The sequence below is a fragment of the Saimiri boliviensis genome, chromosome 17, assembly GCF_048565385.1.
Source record: "Saimiri boliviensis isolate mSaiBol1 chromosome 17, mSaiBol1.pri, whole genome shotgun sequence".
Lineage (NCBI taxonomy): Eukaryota > Metazoa > Chordata > Mammalia > Primates > Cebidae > Saimiri > Saimiri boliviensis.
Window position 1 is genome coordinate 60,990,002 of NC_133465.1, and position 14,454 is coordinate 61,004,455.

The 14,454-nt window shown below is 40.2% G+C and overlaps 1 non-coding gene across 1 annotated transcript; it reads right to left on the reverse strand.

The window, feature by feature from the left end:
• Positions 1-3,835: 3,835 nt before the first annotated feature.
• LOC120367019 (U7 small nuclear RNA) lies at positions 3,836-3,895 on the reverse strand. Its single transcript, XR_005581520.1, has one exon. It is a non-coding gene; the product is annotated as a U7 small nuclear RNA (small nuclear RNA).
• Positions 3,896-14,454: the final 10,559 nt, after the last annotated feature.

Genomic DNA, 14,454 nt, shown 5'->3' on the forward strand with positions numbered 1-14,454 from the left:
TCTTCAGTGGCAGGGAACTCTCCAATTCTTCCACCCTGATAAAGTCCTCTTCATTTCTTTTATACTGACTCTTAATCTCATTCCCATTCTCTGCTCATACCCAATCTTGTTAATAAAAGGAAGTGGTTACTTACAGATACCACATACTTCCTCACACACCATGAACACAAAAGCTCTCCCTCCACACAGTTACCCTAGCAAACTCCACTACAATTTTTAACAGCCACAGCCCTTGCTGGTTCCCTTGGTACCTGGGTTCAAGACCCCAGCCCCCCAAGAACACTTCCTCATCTTTTCAGTTTATACTTCCTGTTCTGTCTAAGCCAAGGACTTTTTTTCCTTTGTGGTTCTTCTTACAGCTCACTTCCTACCAACTGAACAAGCACTTGTACCCTAATTTTCCTTACTCCCAAAATACATTGGGAGACATATATTTATTGATTAAAATAAGCTAGAGTCTGGGATTTGCTTTGTAAGCTGAGGTGAATAAGTAGGTAGACATACAGATGAATAAAAGACTGGCTATGAGTTGATAATTTATAAACTAGATGATGGGTACTTTAGGTATACTATTGTTCTATTTTTAAGCTTTTTTTTTTTTTTTTTAATTTTTTGAGTCAAAGTCTTACTCTGTCACCCAGACTAGAGTAAAGTGGCATGATAATAGCTCACTACAGTGGCAAACTCCTGGGCCCATGCAATCCTCCCATCTCAGCCTCTCGAGTAGGGTGTGCACTACCAGGTCTTGCCATTTTTTTAATTTTTTGTAGAGGCAAGGTCTCACCATGTTGCCCAGGATGGCTTCCAACTTCTGGGCTCATAATCCTCCTGCCTCAGCCTCCCCAAGTGCTACGATTACAGGCATGAGCCACCACACTCAGTCTACTGTTCTATTTTATATATGTTTATAGTTCCATAGTAGAAAATTTTCAAAAACCACGTGTATGCATCACGTAGGAGAGTAAGATAGCTTCCATTTGTCCTACTTCCCATAGCACTTTTCCATCCGCAGCCTCACTGGCCTCTGTCTGATGGATATTCTCTTAGTTCCTTTGTGTTGCTATAAAGGAATACCTTAAACTGAGTAATTTGTAAAGAAAAGAGATGTATGTTTCTCACAGTTCTGCAGGCTGTACAAGAATCATGAAGCTTCTGGGGATGCCCTCAAGCTGCTTCCACTCATGACAAAAGCAAATGGGAGCAGGCAGGTGCAGAGCTCACGTGGCGATAGAGGGGAAGAGGGAGAGAGGAGAAGGTGCCAGGCTCTTTTCAACAACCAGTTCTTGCAGGAACTGAGAGTGAAAACTCAGTCATTCCCATGAGAATGGCACCAAGCCATTCGTGAGGGATCTGTTTCCATGACCCGTACACCTCCCACCAGACCCCCACGTCTGACACTGGGGATAACATTTCAACAGGAGACTTGGCAGGGCCAAACAAAACATATCCAAACAATAACAGATGCTGACCTGCAAGACTGACTCCTTGTGCATATAAAGTGTGCAGTTGTCTGCATGTCCCCATGCTCAGAAGGCCCTCACTCTTGGTTTAACACTCTCTTGTCACCTTCCTGAAACTGTAATAATTTTTAAATAAGTGCTGCAATTTTTTCATTTGCACTGAGCCCCATAAGTTAGGTAGGCAGCCAGTCTTGCTGAATTATTTACGTTATATTTTGAGACAAGAGTTTCTTTCTGTTGCCCAGGCTGGAATGCAGTGGCATGATCTAGGCTCACTGCAACCTCCACCTCCCGGGTTCAAGTGATTCTCCTGCCTCAGCCTCCTGAGTAGCTGGGACTACAGGTGCCTGCCACCACACCCTGCTAATTTTTTTGTATTTTTAGTAGAGACAGTGTTTCACCACATTAGCCAGGATGGTCTTGATCTCCTGACTTCATGACCTGCTCGCCTTGGCCTCCCAAAGCGCTGGGATTACAGGCATGAGCCACCGTGCCCAGCCAGTCTTGCTGAATTATATTAGTGTGTGCAGTAAAGATTTAACTCTGAGCAAAGGAAGACTTGTCCCTTTCCTCCTAACTCTCAGGAGGTCATCTCTAAGCCCTTGGAATGTCCTCCCTGATAAGAATGTCTTTGTTTACCTGGGGGGTGATAGGAACATGCCAGAGTATTTATGGTAATAGTGTTATGGCAGGGGAGTGAGCAGAGTAACAGCCCAACATCTGGAGGCACTAGCTACTGAGTTCAACCATACAGCAGTCATGTATATAAAAGTGATTAAAGTTGCCAACTCTTAAAACTCTGGACATCAAAGCTCAAGTGGGCTTTCCTCACTGTCAATTTCTCTGTGTATTTTCACATATCATTGTTAATAGTCACACACATCTACATGACTCCACTGGAAGAGGACGGCTCGAAGCTCTACCCCAGGCCCCTTCTCAACTTTGTTCTATGTGCCTCTGTGCCTCTTCCCTTTGCTAATTTTGACCTGCATCCTTTAGTATAATAAACCATAACCGTGAGTATTACTGTTTTGCTGTGTTCTGTGAGTCCTTTTAGCAATTTTTTTTTTTTTTTTAAATGAAAGGTGGTCTTAGAGACTCCCTCAAACTCACAGGGTAACCTTAATGAGCTTCCATGATGTCCTTTGGCCTACTGTTGGGTTCTGTCAATGCAGAGGCCCCATAGAAAAGTGGAGCAAGATTAATGAGAGGTCAAGGTATTTATAATCCTGATTTTCTCTCTGTGAGAGAGCCTTTCATTAGCTGTGTCTCTGAAAGTCAGAGGGCTTAATGTTCCCCACAAAGCATCCTGTTCCATATGACTTTCTCTCCTTCTGGTTTCCTGTAACCTTCCCCTCATCTCTTCCACTTCTGCATACCTTACATCCAGCTACACCTTTGTAATGAATTCCTTTGAAAGTAAACCATCTCAGCTTTTCATTTTTGTTTACCCTAACCTAAGCAGGTCTTCTGCCAGAACTCTACCTGATAGAAAATATAAGGGCAAGAAGTATAAAAAATGTGGGGTGCCAATGATTGTTGTGCTCTGCGTTTGTTATTATTATTGCATTGTCTTATATTTTGCAATAAAACCTTTCATACTTTTGTTATCAAGAAGAAATATTATTTTGAAAAAAGTAGTAATGCATTTGGACACCTAGCAGTTCTACTTTCAGACATCTTAACCTCTGAATTGAGCCCTTTCTTCATCCAACCAATGTTCTATTTGAGGTCAGTAATCCCTTAACCCTCCCTTTGTTCTTCATCATCACTCATTAGCTATTTTGGCTACTATCCCTTCCTTCCCTCTCATGTTGTGAAAACTACCTGAGGATTGCTGAGTGATGACTTGCTGTTGATCCTGGATTTTTCATTTTTATTTTACTTTCAGCCCCCACAGATCTCTATGAGTGGAAGGTGATTTCTAAGAGTGGGAAGTTGGTTCCATCCTCCTGGCTGGTTCTCTCTGGCTTTCCCAGTGCTGTAGGGCATGGAGGTAGCAGAGAGGGTAGGCAACGTGAAGCAGCAAATGTAACCAGAAAAGGGCATTTTCATCATTTTGTTTTTCATACACTTCCCCAGAAATAGGATGGTCACATCCTCATTATTAAATGCAGTCTAATTTTTAAAGGAAAATGTATTTCATTTTAGTGACTATTTCTTAAAATGTTGACGTTAATAGTTAAATGCTGTTAAGTGTTCTTTTAGTTGTATTGACTGCCACTAGATGTATCCCAATTGGTGGGATTACATAAAAGGATGAAAACAGCTATGAATATTACATAATATATTATATAATATATATTATAATATTTAATGATACCTAATTTCTTATGGAACGATGAGGTAATTAAACACTCTGTTCCTTGTTTAATTGGGGATGTCCAGGTACAGACTAGAAAACTTGCTAGACAAATTCTAAAAGAGCTGTTCCCAAATACTTTGTATAATACTTTTCACAGGGAATCTTCTCTCAGAACATAGGGATGGTTAGAGATTAGTGCTCCTGATAGAATTGAGGTGAATTGACAGAAGGGAACTGAAACTTGTTAAAAATCTCCACCATGCTCTGCACTATCTATACTTCATGCTTACAGATACCATCTTGTTTAACTGTATTGTAAGCTAGGTATTATTATTTCTATTTTATACACAAGTAAATTGTCCAAATTTTATAGCTGGTAACTTTGATTCAAATCTTCATACTTTTGTAATATGGCAAACTGCTATATCAATGTTAATTTGTCTAATACATATATTTTGTACAAATTCAAGCCCATTAGATCCTTTTGTTAAATGAACAAATTATGTTAATGATTTTAAGGAATAATAATATCAACCAGTAAAATTTCCAGATATTGGGATAAGTGGCTTTCTCATACAGGAAGTGAATAATGTCGAATTAAGAAAATAAACCTTCAAAGACAATGAGAGCTCTACCTCTCACAGAATAATCTGAGTAACAAACTTTCTGTGTAGGAAATAGTCATGTTTTTTATCTTTAACATGGCCAGAGTAAAAATATATCTATCATTGACTGAGTTCCTGATTTATTCTTCATATACCACAGTAGAACCTCTAAATATGATTGGCACCTAAGTTGACCTTTTGTGGCCCTAAAACAGATTCTCAGGTTTAAAAAAAAAGAATAGGGTGCCTATGTCTGGAAAAGTTCAGGTCCGGGTTCATGTCAGAACTGGATGAAGCCGCGGATTAGGATTTCCTCACTTTCCAGCCTCAGCCTTTGTTAAGTTTGTTTCACTTAAGAGATGTGCCTTTAGCCCTGCTGGGTGAGTCAAAGATAATCTGCGCCAGGGTTCTCACTAATACCGGTTTTTTCCTCATCCTCTCAATATCCTCTGTAATTGAGGAGGTTTTCCTATTATCACCTTAAAGCCACTAAGTTATTGAACTGCTGAATTCTGACTTAAACTACGAAACCCAGGCAATACCCAGCAGGAGGTAAGAGACGTATTTGGTGGAAAAATTGAACCAGTGAGTCTCCAGACTCTAGGACTCTGGACACAGTAGAGGATGGTGAGACTAAGAAGAAATCTGCACTGTGACCTGTAAAATGTGCCTCTGCCCAATAGCCCCACATTTACCCAGGGAAAATTCCTACAGAACTCCCCAAAGAAAACATCCCAGCACCTCTAAGTCCAACATTGTTGGTGCTCCGCTACCCACCCCACCACCTGTGAATCTTCCAGATTCTCTTTATCATATCAGAGAACCTGTTCCCAAGCCTTTATGTGCTTCTGCTTCTAAGCTGGTACATGGGACTCTATTCGAAGGGCATTTTTGCTACTGGAGCCTCTTTGACCTGTATGCCAAAGAGAGAACTAGAGATGTCTGGAAGTTATCCTTCTCCTCAGGTGACACTCAACCAGTAACTGACTGAGATGGTGTGTAAGAGTCTAGCTCATGTACCTTACCATACACTTTCCATGTAGCACTGGACTGGAGTTCGGATTTTGCCTGGAATCTTACTCTTCTTACTCTTTCTTGCTGCCTTCCTCTTTTCTGCCATGCTAATTCCACTTTTATCAATGTCACAAGGGTGTTTGCTTAATAGATCACTATTCTAATAATTCTCTTAGTACTTGCTTTTGGAGAATTTAATCCAAAATGGAACCCAATCCCTATACAGAAAAACGCCAGACACACAGACTTTTCCATATGCTATCTAGCGCCCCGTCCTAAAAAGAAATGTACACTCAGGAATCACCAAGCATCCTCGAAAGAAAGCTTCCAAGATGAAACTCTGAGACCAAAGCAAAACAAATCAATATGAAAATCAGGGAACAAAAACAACAAAAACAAAAATGCCAAAAGCTCAGTGTCAAAGTCAGTATTTACATTAGGTTTGAGTGTTTATGTTATTTTTAACATTACAAATAGTTGTCATCAGCATCATCACCTGGGAACTCATTAAAATGAAACTTCTCAGGCTCACCACAGAACTACCGAGTCAAAAACTCTCTGGGTAGAGCCCAGCAGTTTAGAATTTTAACAAGCCTTGCAGTCAATTCTGATCTAGCCGCATGTTGAAAATAACACATCAGAAGCATGTAATAACAACAAGTTATTATATAAATACATTAAGAGAACGGGAGAAGGAAAGCGTCTATTTGGAGAATGGAGAAGCAGAAATCTTAATCTCATTTATCCTAAGTAGAAGTCAACAGATTAGTAACTAAGATTGCTATACCAATAGCACCATTCGCTCCTTCATTGAACAAATGCATTGAGTACTTACTGTATTCTTAGCATGGTCCTTCATTCTAATACAACCACAAGCAAGAAAAAAAAGCTGCTGTTCTCCTGAAGCTTACGTTCCAAGTCGGGAAATGATAAACACACAACAAAAAGAGAAACACAGGAGACACTGATGACAGAGTGAAGGAGCATCTATTCTACGTTGAGTACTTAGGGAATACTCTGAGTGACATCAGAACAGGCAGAAGACACAGAAGCAGCCCCAGCTCAATCATTTGGATCTTCACAGGCTTTGGGAAATATTTGGGGATTTATTGAGTGAAACAGGAAGGCAATCCAGGATTTTGAGAAGATATATAACTTGATCAGACTTACGTTAAGGCTCTGTGGAGGTGGAAAATTGTATTTTCCAAATAGGGCCATAAAAATGTTTCTCATCCCACATCTTTTTCTATAATGTGTCCCTGACATGTCTCTCATTGGAAAGTAAATTCTGTGTCCTCTCACTCAAATCTGGGGAAGTTTGTGACTTCTGTGTTTGTCAAGGCTAGGTCAGAAAAAAACAACTAACTTCCTTTCTTTTCTTTCTTTCTCTTTCTTTCTTTCCTTCCTTCTTTCTCTCTCTTTCTCTCTCCTTTCTTTTCTTCCCGCCCTCTCTCCCTTCCCCCCTTTCCTTCCTTCCTTTTCCTTCCTTCCCTTTCTCCTCTTCTCTCCTTCTCTTCTCTCTCTTCCTTTTCTTCCTTCCTTCTTTCCCTCCTTCCCCCTTCCTTCTTTCTCTCGCCTTTCATTCTTCCTTCCTTTCTTCTCCCCTTCCCTTTCTTCTCTTTCTCTCTTTCTTCCTTCTCGCTTTTCTTCCTTTCATCCTTCCCTTCTTCCTTCTTTTTCTTCCCTCCTTCCTTTCTTCCTCCTGTTTTTCCTTTCCTTCCTTTCATCCTTCCCCTCTTTCTTTTATCTTGCTCTTCCCTCCCTCCCTCCCTCCATCTCCCCCTCTCTCTTTCTTTAAAAGTTGTTCAGAGCATTCATGTTTAGACCACTGAGCCTTCAAGTAAGAGAGCTAAGGCCATAGAAAGGCCTCCTGTGGTCATTCCAGGTAGTTGTAACACTCACAGGCTCCTAGCCCAGGTGCCAGCCAGGCGAGTTAAAAAGACACATTAAAGCTATCCCAGCCCCAGCTTTCAGGTCCCAGCATTTGACTCTTCCCAGCTGAGGCTTTAGATCCTCAGTGAGAAAAGGCAGATCATTCCTGTTGTGCCCTGTTCAATTCGCTGACTTACAAAATCTTTAGCATAATACAGTAACTGTTGTACACCACTGAGCTTGGGTTGTTTGCCGTGCAGCAACTGCAGCTGAAACAGTGAAAACAGATTTCAGGACCTTGCTACACGCATAGCCAGCATTACCAGAAGCATCAGTATCACCTGGTAGCTGGTGAACAATGGAACAATGCAGGATCTCAAGCCCATTCCAGGTCTACGACATCAGAATGCGCATTTTAACCACATGTCCAGGTGATCTGAAAGCACATCAGAGTATGCTTTCCAATCTGTTTTAATCTTTGAGCTGAAGCATACTTACAAGAAAAGGTACATATTAAAAGTGACTATTTACCTATGCATACATTTGTACAACTAGCACCCAGATGAATATAGAGAACATTTATTTCCATCACACTCAGAAAGTTTCCATGTGTTCCTTCTGAATCAAAAACCTCTCTCAAACCTTCCCAGAAATAACAACTTTTCTGACTTCCACCACCATATATAAAACATCTTGCTCTCAAATTTCATAAAAATGTAATCATTCAGTGTGAATTTTGTTTGTTTCTGGCTTCTTTTGCTAAATGCTTTTGGAATTGATTTTTTTTTTTTTTTTGTATTTATCAGTAGCCTATTCTGAAAAATTGCTGTGTAGTGTTTCATAGAAATATAGCACTTTTTAAATTTTGTTCTATTGATGGACACTTGGCATTTTCTAGTTAGTAGTTATAATAACGAGAGAGAGTGAGTGAGTGTGTGTGAACACAAGTACAGTATTCATTTCTCTTAGAGAAGAAATACCTATGAGTGGAACTGTTGGGTTATAGGTAGGTGTGTGTTTAACTTTATTAGAAATTGCTACAGTGTTTTCCAATGTGGTTGGGCCATTTTACTTTCCCACAAGCAACAAGGAGAGATCTAGTCACTCTACTTCTTTGACAATAGTCGGTATTGTTAGAAGCTTAAATTTAGCCTTTCTGGTGGGTGTGTAGTAGAACCTCTTTGTGGTTTTCATTTGAATGTCCTTAATGACTAATGATGTAGAACACTTCTTCATATGCTTATCGACTATGAGACATCTTCTCTGAGAAATCCCTACTCAGTCTTTTTTCTATATTTTAATTGAGTGAAGAAGTTCATTACTATTCTACAAATGAGTCCTTTGTCAAACCATGGGGCTGCAGACACTTCCTAAGATGATTCCTAATAATCCTTGCCTCCTTGTATTCATCCCCTTGGGCAATCAATCCCTTTCCTTTGAGTGCCAGTGAGACTTATGTCTTGTTTCTAATCAACAGTTGAAAAAAGGGATGAGATGTCACTACTCTCATGTTTAGATGACATAAAGTTATAACTTACATCTTGCGAATAGGCTCCACTTTTTTGTTGGTCTGTATACTTCATGAAGCAGCTGCCGGGCTAGAGGGCAAAATGCAAGGAGCTAAGGGCAACTGAAGCCCATAACCCAGCATGCCTAGAGGAACTCAATTCCACCAAATACCATGTGAGCTTAGAGGCAGATCCCTTCCATGTCAGCTTTCACATAGCATTCCAGCCCTAGCTGAAATCCTGACTCCAGCATTGTAAGAGATCCTAAAGCAGAAAATCCAGCGAAACTACGTTCAAACTCCTGCCACACAGAAGTTACGAGATAATATATTGTTTTCAGTTGCATAATTTGTCATTTTTTATACAATAGAAAATGCATATGCAAATATGTTTCCTGAGTTATAAATTATCATGCTAATGGCTGTGTGGTGGTAGCTCAGTGTAGTTTTAATTTGCATTTTCTAAATAATGCTTTTGATATGCTTTGGGCTGTCATATACCTTCAGTGTGGAGTATTTGTTCAAACCTTTTGCCCCCCCCCCCACACACACACACTTATTTATTTGAGACAGGGTCTCACTCTGTCATCCAGGCTAGAGTGTAGTAGCACAATCTCAGCTCACAGCAACCTCTGTCTCCTGTGTTCAAACAATTCTCCTGCCTCAGCCTCCCGAGTAGATGGGACTACAGGCATACGCCAACATGACTGAATAATTTTTGTATTTTTAGTAGAGATGGGGTTCTCCATCTTGGCAGGCTGCTCTCGAAGTCTGACTTCAAGTGATCTACCCTGCCTGCCTCCCAAAGTGCTGGGATTACAGGTGCAAGCCACCACGGCTGGCCTGTATTTTTGATTGGGTTATTTTTTATTATGATTGAGTAATGAGGCTTTTTAAATCTATAAATTCTTGCTATTTCTTCTTTAAATTCATATAATAAAAATGTTTCCTCGCCAGGTACAGTGGCTCACACCTGTAATCCTGGCACTTTGGGAGGCTGAGGTGGGTGGATTACAAGGTCAGGTGTTCCAGACAGCCTGGCCAAGATGGTAAAACACTGTCTCTACTAAAAATACAAAAATTAGCCAGGTGCAGTGGCGGGCACCTGTAATCCTAGCTACTCGGGAGGCTGAGGCAAGAGAATCGCTTGAATCTGGGAGGTGGAGGTTGCAGTGAGCCGAGATCATGCCACTGCTCTCCAGCCTGGGCAATGGAGCAAGACTCCGTGTCAAAAAAAATATATATATATATATTTTCTCGTGCTTGCTTTAGCAGCACATGTACTAAAATTGAAATGATACAGAAAAGAAGGTGGTAGATAGGAGGCAGAACTAGCTTGCACCTCCTGCTCAAACAAACAGAGCAACGTGTGGAGACTCACACTGTGAACTTTTGCTCCAAGAACTACCAGAGGAATATACCAGGAAAGCCAAGAGAATTCACAGACCCTTTGAAGAACTGGATCACTACTGATACTGAAAAACTGAGTCTGCTTGTTTTCCAAAGGGGAGGCTCATGGTCTGGGGCAAGTTTTCAGCCCTGGTTACTGGCTGCCTGGAAATAGACTTGGTGCTGTTGCTGGGCATGGTGGGAGTGAGACCAGCCTTTAGGACTGAAGGCTGCATGGGAGTGGGATGAGGCCTGTGACTGCTAGCTTTCTCCCACTTCCCTGGAAACTTGTATGATTCATCAGAGGCAGCCATAATCCCCTTGGGAATACAACTCCATTGGACTGAGAACCACACCCCCACCCGCACAGCAAGCCCTGCCCAAGGAAAGGCTGAGCTCAGACATGCTTATCTCTGCCCCTACCTGGTGGTCTTTCTATCCCCTCTTTATCAGCCCTCCCACCATAGCTGAAGATAAAGGAGTTCTGTAGCCCTGCCCATCACGTGAGAAACAAGAATACTTAAACAGGTGGCCCTAGGGCAAGTTTGCATCCTCCAGATAGGACCACAGCTGATGCATTCTTGAAAGCGCCACCTCCTGGCTGGAGACCAACCAATACAAAATGAGCACACTAAACAGAAACACAACCAAGGATCCTCACAGAGTCCACTTTACCCCACTGCTACCTTCACCAGAGCAGGTGCTAGCATCCATGGATGAAAGACCTGAAGACGGGATCACATCACAAGACTCTTTGCAGACACTCCTCACTACCATCGCAGAGTGTAGTAACTCCACTGGGTAGCGAGATCCAGAAGAACAAAAACAATTACTACAATTTGGCTCTCAGGAAGCCCAATTCCTAAGGAAAGGGGGAGAACGCCACATCAAAGGAGTACCCCATAGGATGAAAGAATCTGAACAGCAGCCCCTGAATCCCAGCTCTTCCCTCTGACATAGTCTACCCAAATGAGAAGGAACCAAAAAACCAATTCTGGTAATATGTCTTCAACATGCTCAAAAGATCGTACTAGCTCACCATCAATGAATCCAAACCAAGAAGACATCTCTGGATTGCCAGAAAAAGGATTCAAAAGGTTGATGAGGAAGCTAACCATGTGATTTCTTTAAGTTGTACTTAAAGAAATCAAAAACATGATACAGAATATGAAAGGAAAAAGCTTCAGTGAAATAACATAAATAAAAAACCATAACAACTTCTGGAATTCAGGGACATACTTAGGGAAATGTAAAATGCACTGGAAATTTTCAGCAACAGAAATGAACAAGCAGAAGAAAGAACCTCAGAGCTCAAAGACAAGGCTTTTGAATTAAGCCAATTTGTCAAAGACAAAGAAAAAAGAATTTTAAAAAATGAACAAAGCCTCCAAGAAGTTTGGGAGTATGTTAAATTTCCAAACCTAAGACTTATTGATGTTCCTGAGGAAGCAGAGAAATCCAAAAGTTTGGAAAGCATATTTGAGGAAATAATTGAGACAAACTTCCCCAGCCTTACTGGAGATCTAGACATCCAAATACAAGAAGCTCAAACGACACCTGAGAAATCCATTGCAAAAAGCTCACTACCTAGGCATATAGTCATCAGATTATCTAAAGTCAAGATGAAGGAAAGAATCTTAAGAGCTGTGAGGCAAAAGCATCAGGTGACCTATAAAGGAAAACCTATCACATTAACAGTAGATTTCTCAGCAGAAACCCTACAAGCTAGAAGAGATTGGGGTCCTATTTTTAGCCTCATTAAGCAAAACAATGAGAAGCCAAGAATCTTATATCCAGCAACACTAAACTTAATAAATGAAAGAAAATAGTCTTTTTCAGACAAACAAATGCTGAGGGAATTTGCCACTACCAACCAGTACTACAAGAACTGATAAAAAGAGCTCTAAATTTTGAAACAAATCCTCAAAATACTCCAAGATAGAAACTCCTTAAAGCATAAATCACACCGGACCTATGTAACAATAAAACACACACACACACACACACACACACACACACACACACACAAAGGTAATAACACAATGAATAGAATAGTACTCTTCGCATTGCAATACTAACATTGAATGTAAATGGCCTAAATGTTCCACTTAAAAAATAAAGAATGGCAGAAAACATATTTGGAAAACATTTGAGGGAATAATTGAGGAAAACCTCTGCAGCCTTGCTAGAAATCTAGTGATACAAATACAAGCTCAAAGAGCATCTGAGAAATTCATTGGTTGGATAAGAATTCATCAACCAAGTTTCTGCTGTCTTCAGGAGACTTACCTAACACACAAGGACTCACATAAACTTAAGTTAAAAAGGTGGAAAAAGATATTCCATGTGAACAGACACCAAAAGTGAGCAGGAATAGCCATTTTTACATCAGACAAAACAAACTGTAAAGGAACAGAAGTTTAAAAAGACGAAGAGGAACATTATATAATGATAAAAGGCCTAGTCCAACAGGAAAATACCACAATTCTAAATACATATTCACCTAACACTGGAGCTCCCAAATATATCAAACAATTATTGCCAAACCTAGGAAATGAGATCGATGGCAACACAATATTAGCTGGGGACTTTAATACTCCAGTGACAGCACTGGAAAGGTCATCAAAACAGAAAGTCCACAAAGAGTTGAACAATGAACCTCAACGATGCCCTACAATAAATGTACTTAACAGTCATTTACAGAACATTCTATCCAACAACTACAGAATGTACCTTCTATTACATCAGCACATGGAATTCTCCAAAATAGACCATACAATAGGCCACAAAACAAGTCGCAGTAAATTTAAGAAAACTGAAATTATATCAAGTACTTTCTCAGACTACAGTGGAATAAAATTGGAAATCAACTCCAAAAGAAACCCTCAAAACCATGCAAATACATGGAAATTAAATAACCTGCTTCTGAATGACCATTGGGTCAACAATGAAGGCAAGATGGAAATTTAAAAATTCTTTGAACTGAATGATAATAGTGACACAACCTATCAAAACCTCTGGGATACAGCAAAAGCAGTGCTAAGGGGAAAGTTTATAGAATTAAATGCCTACATCAAAAAGTCTGAAACAGCACAAATATTCAATCTAAGGTCACACCTCATGGAACTGAAGAAACAAGAACAATCCAAACCCAAACTCAATAGAAGAAAAGAAAAAACGAAGATCAGACCAGAACTAAATGAAATTGAAGCAAACAAAAAACCACAAAAGGTAAATGAAACAAACGGCTGGTTATTTGAAAAGATAAATAAAATTGATAGATCATTAGTGAGATTAACCAAGAAAAGAAGGGAAAAGAACCAAATGTGCTCAATCAAACTAAATGGGAGATATTACAACTGATACCACAGAAATGTAAAAGATTATTCAAGGCTACTATGAACACCTTTATGTGCATAAACTGGAAAACCTAGATAGAGGAGATGGATAAATTCCTAGAAATATACAATCCTCCTAGATTAAACCAGGAAGATATTGAATCTCTGAACAGACCAATAACAAGCAGTGAGATTGAAATGGTAATTTAAAAATTGCCAACCTGGCCAGGCATGGTGGCTCACACCTGTAATCCCAGCACTTTGGGAGGCCAAGACAGGTGGATCACCTGAGGTCAGGAGTTCAAGACCAGGCTAGCTAACAAGGTGAAACAATGTCTCTACTAAAAATACAAAAAACTAGCCTGGAGTGGTGGCAGGTGCTGGCAATCCTAGCTACCCAGGAGGCTGAGGCAGGAGAATCACTTGAACCCTGGAGGTGGAGATTGCAGTGAGCTGAGATGACATCACTGCACTCTAGCGAGCAAAACTCTGTCTCAAAAAAAAAAAAAAAATTGCCAACAACAACAAAAAAAGTCCAGGACCAGACATTCATAGCTGAATTCCATCAGACATTCAAAAAAATTGGTACTAATCCTACTGACACTATTCCAAAAGATGAAGGAAGGATACACCACATAAACAATTAAAAACAAACAAAAAAAAAATCACATGATCAATAGATACAGAAAAAGCTTTTGACAAAATCCAGCATCCCTTTATTACTAAAACCCTCTGCAAAATCAGTATAACTTAAGGTAATAAAAATTATGTATGACAAACCCACAACCAACATCATACAGAATGGGGAAAAGTTGAAAGCATACCTCCTGAGAACTGGAACAAGACAAGGAAGCCCACTTTTACCACTTCTACTCAACATAGTACTGGAAGTCCTAGCCAGAGCAATCAGTCAAGAGGAAGAAATAAACAGCATCCAAATTGGTAAAGAGGAAGTCAAACTGTC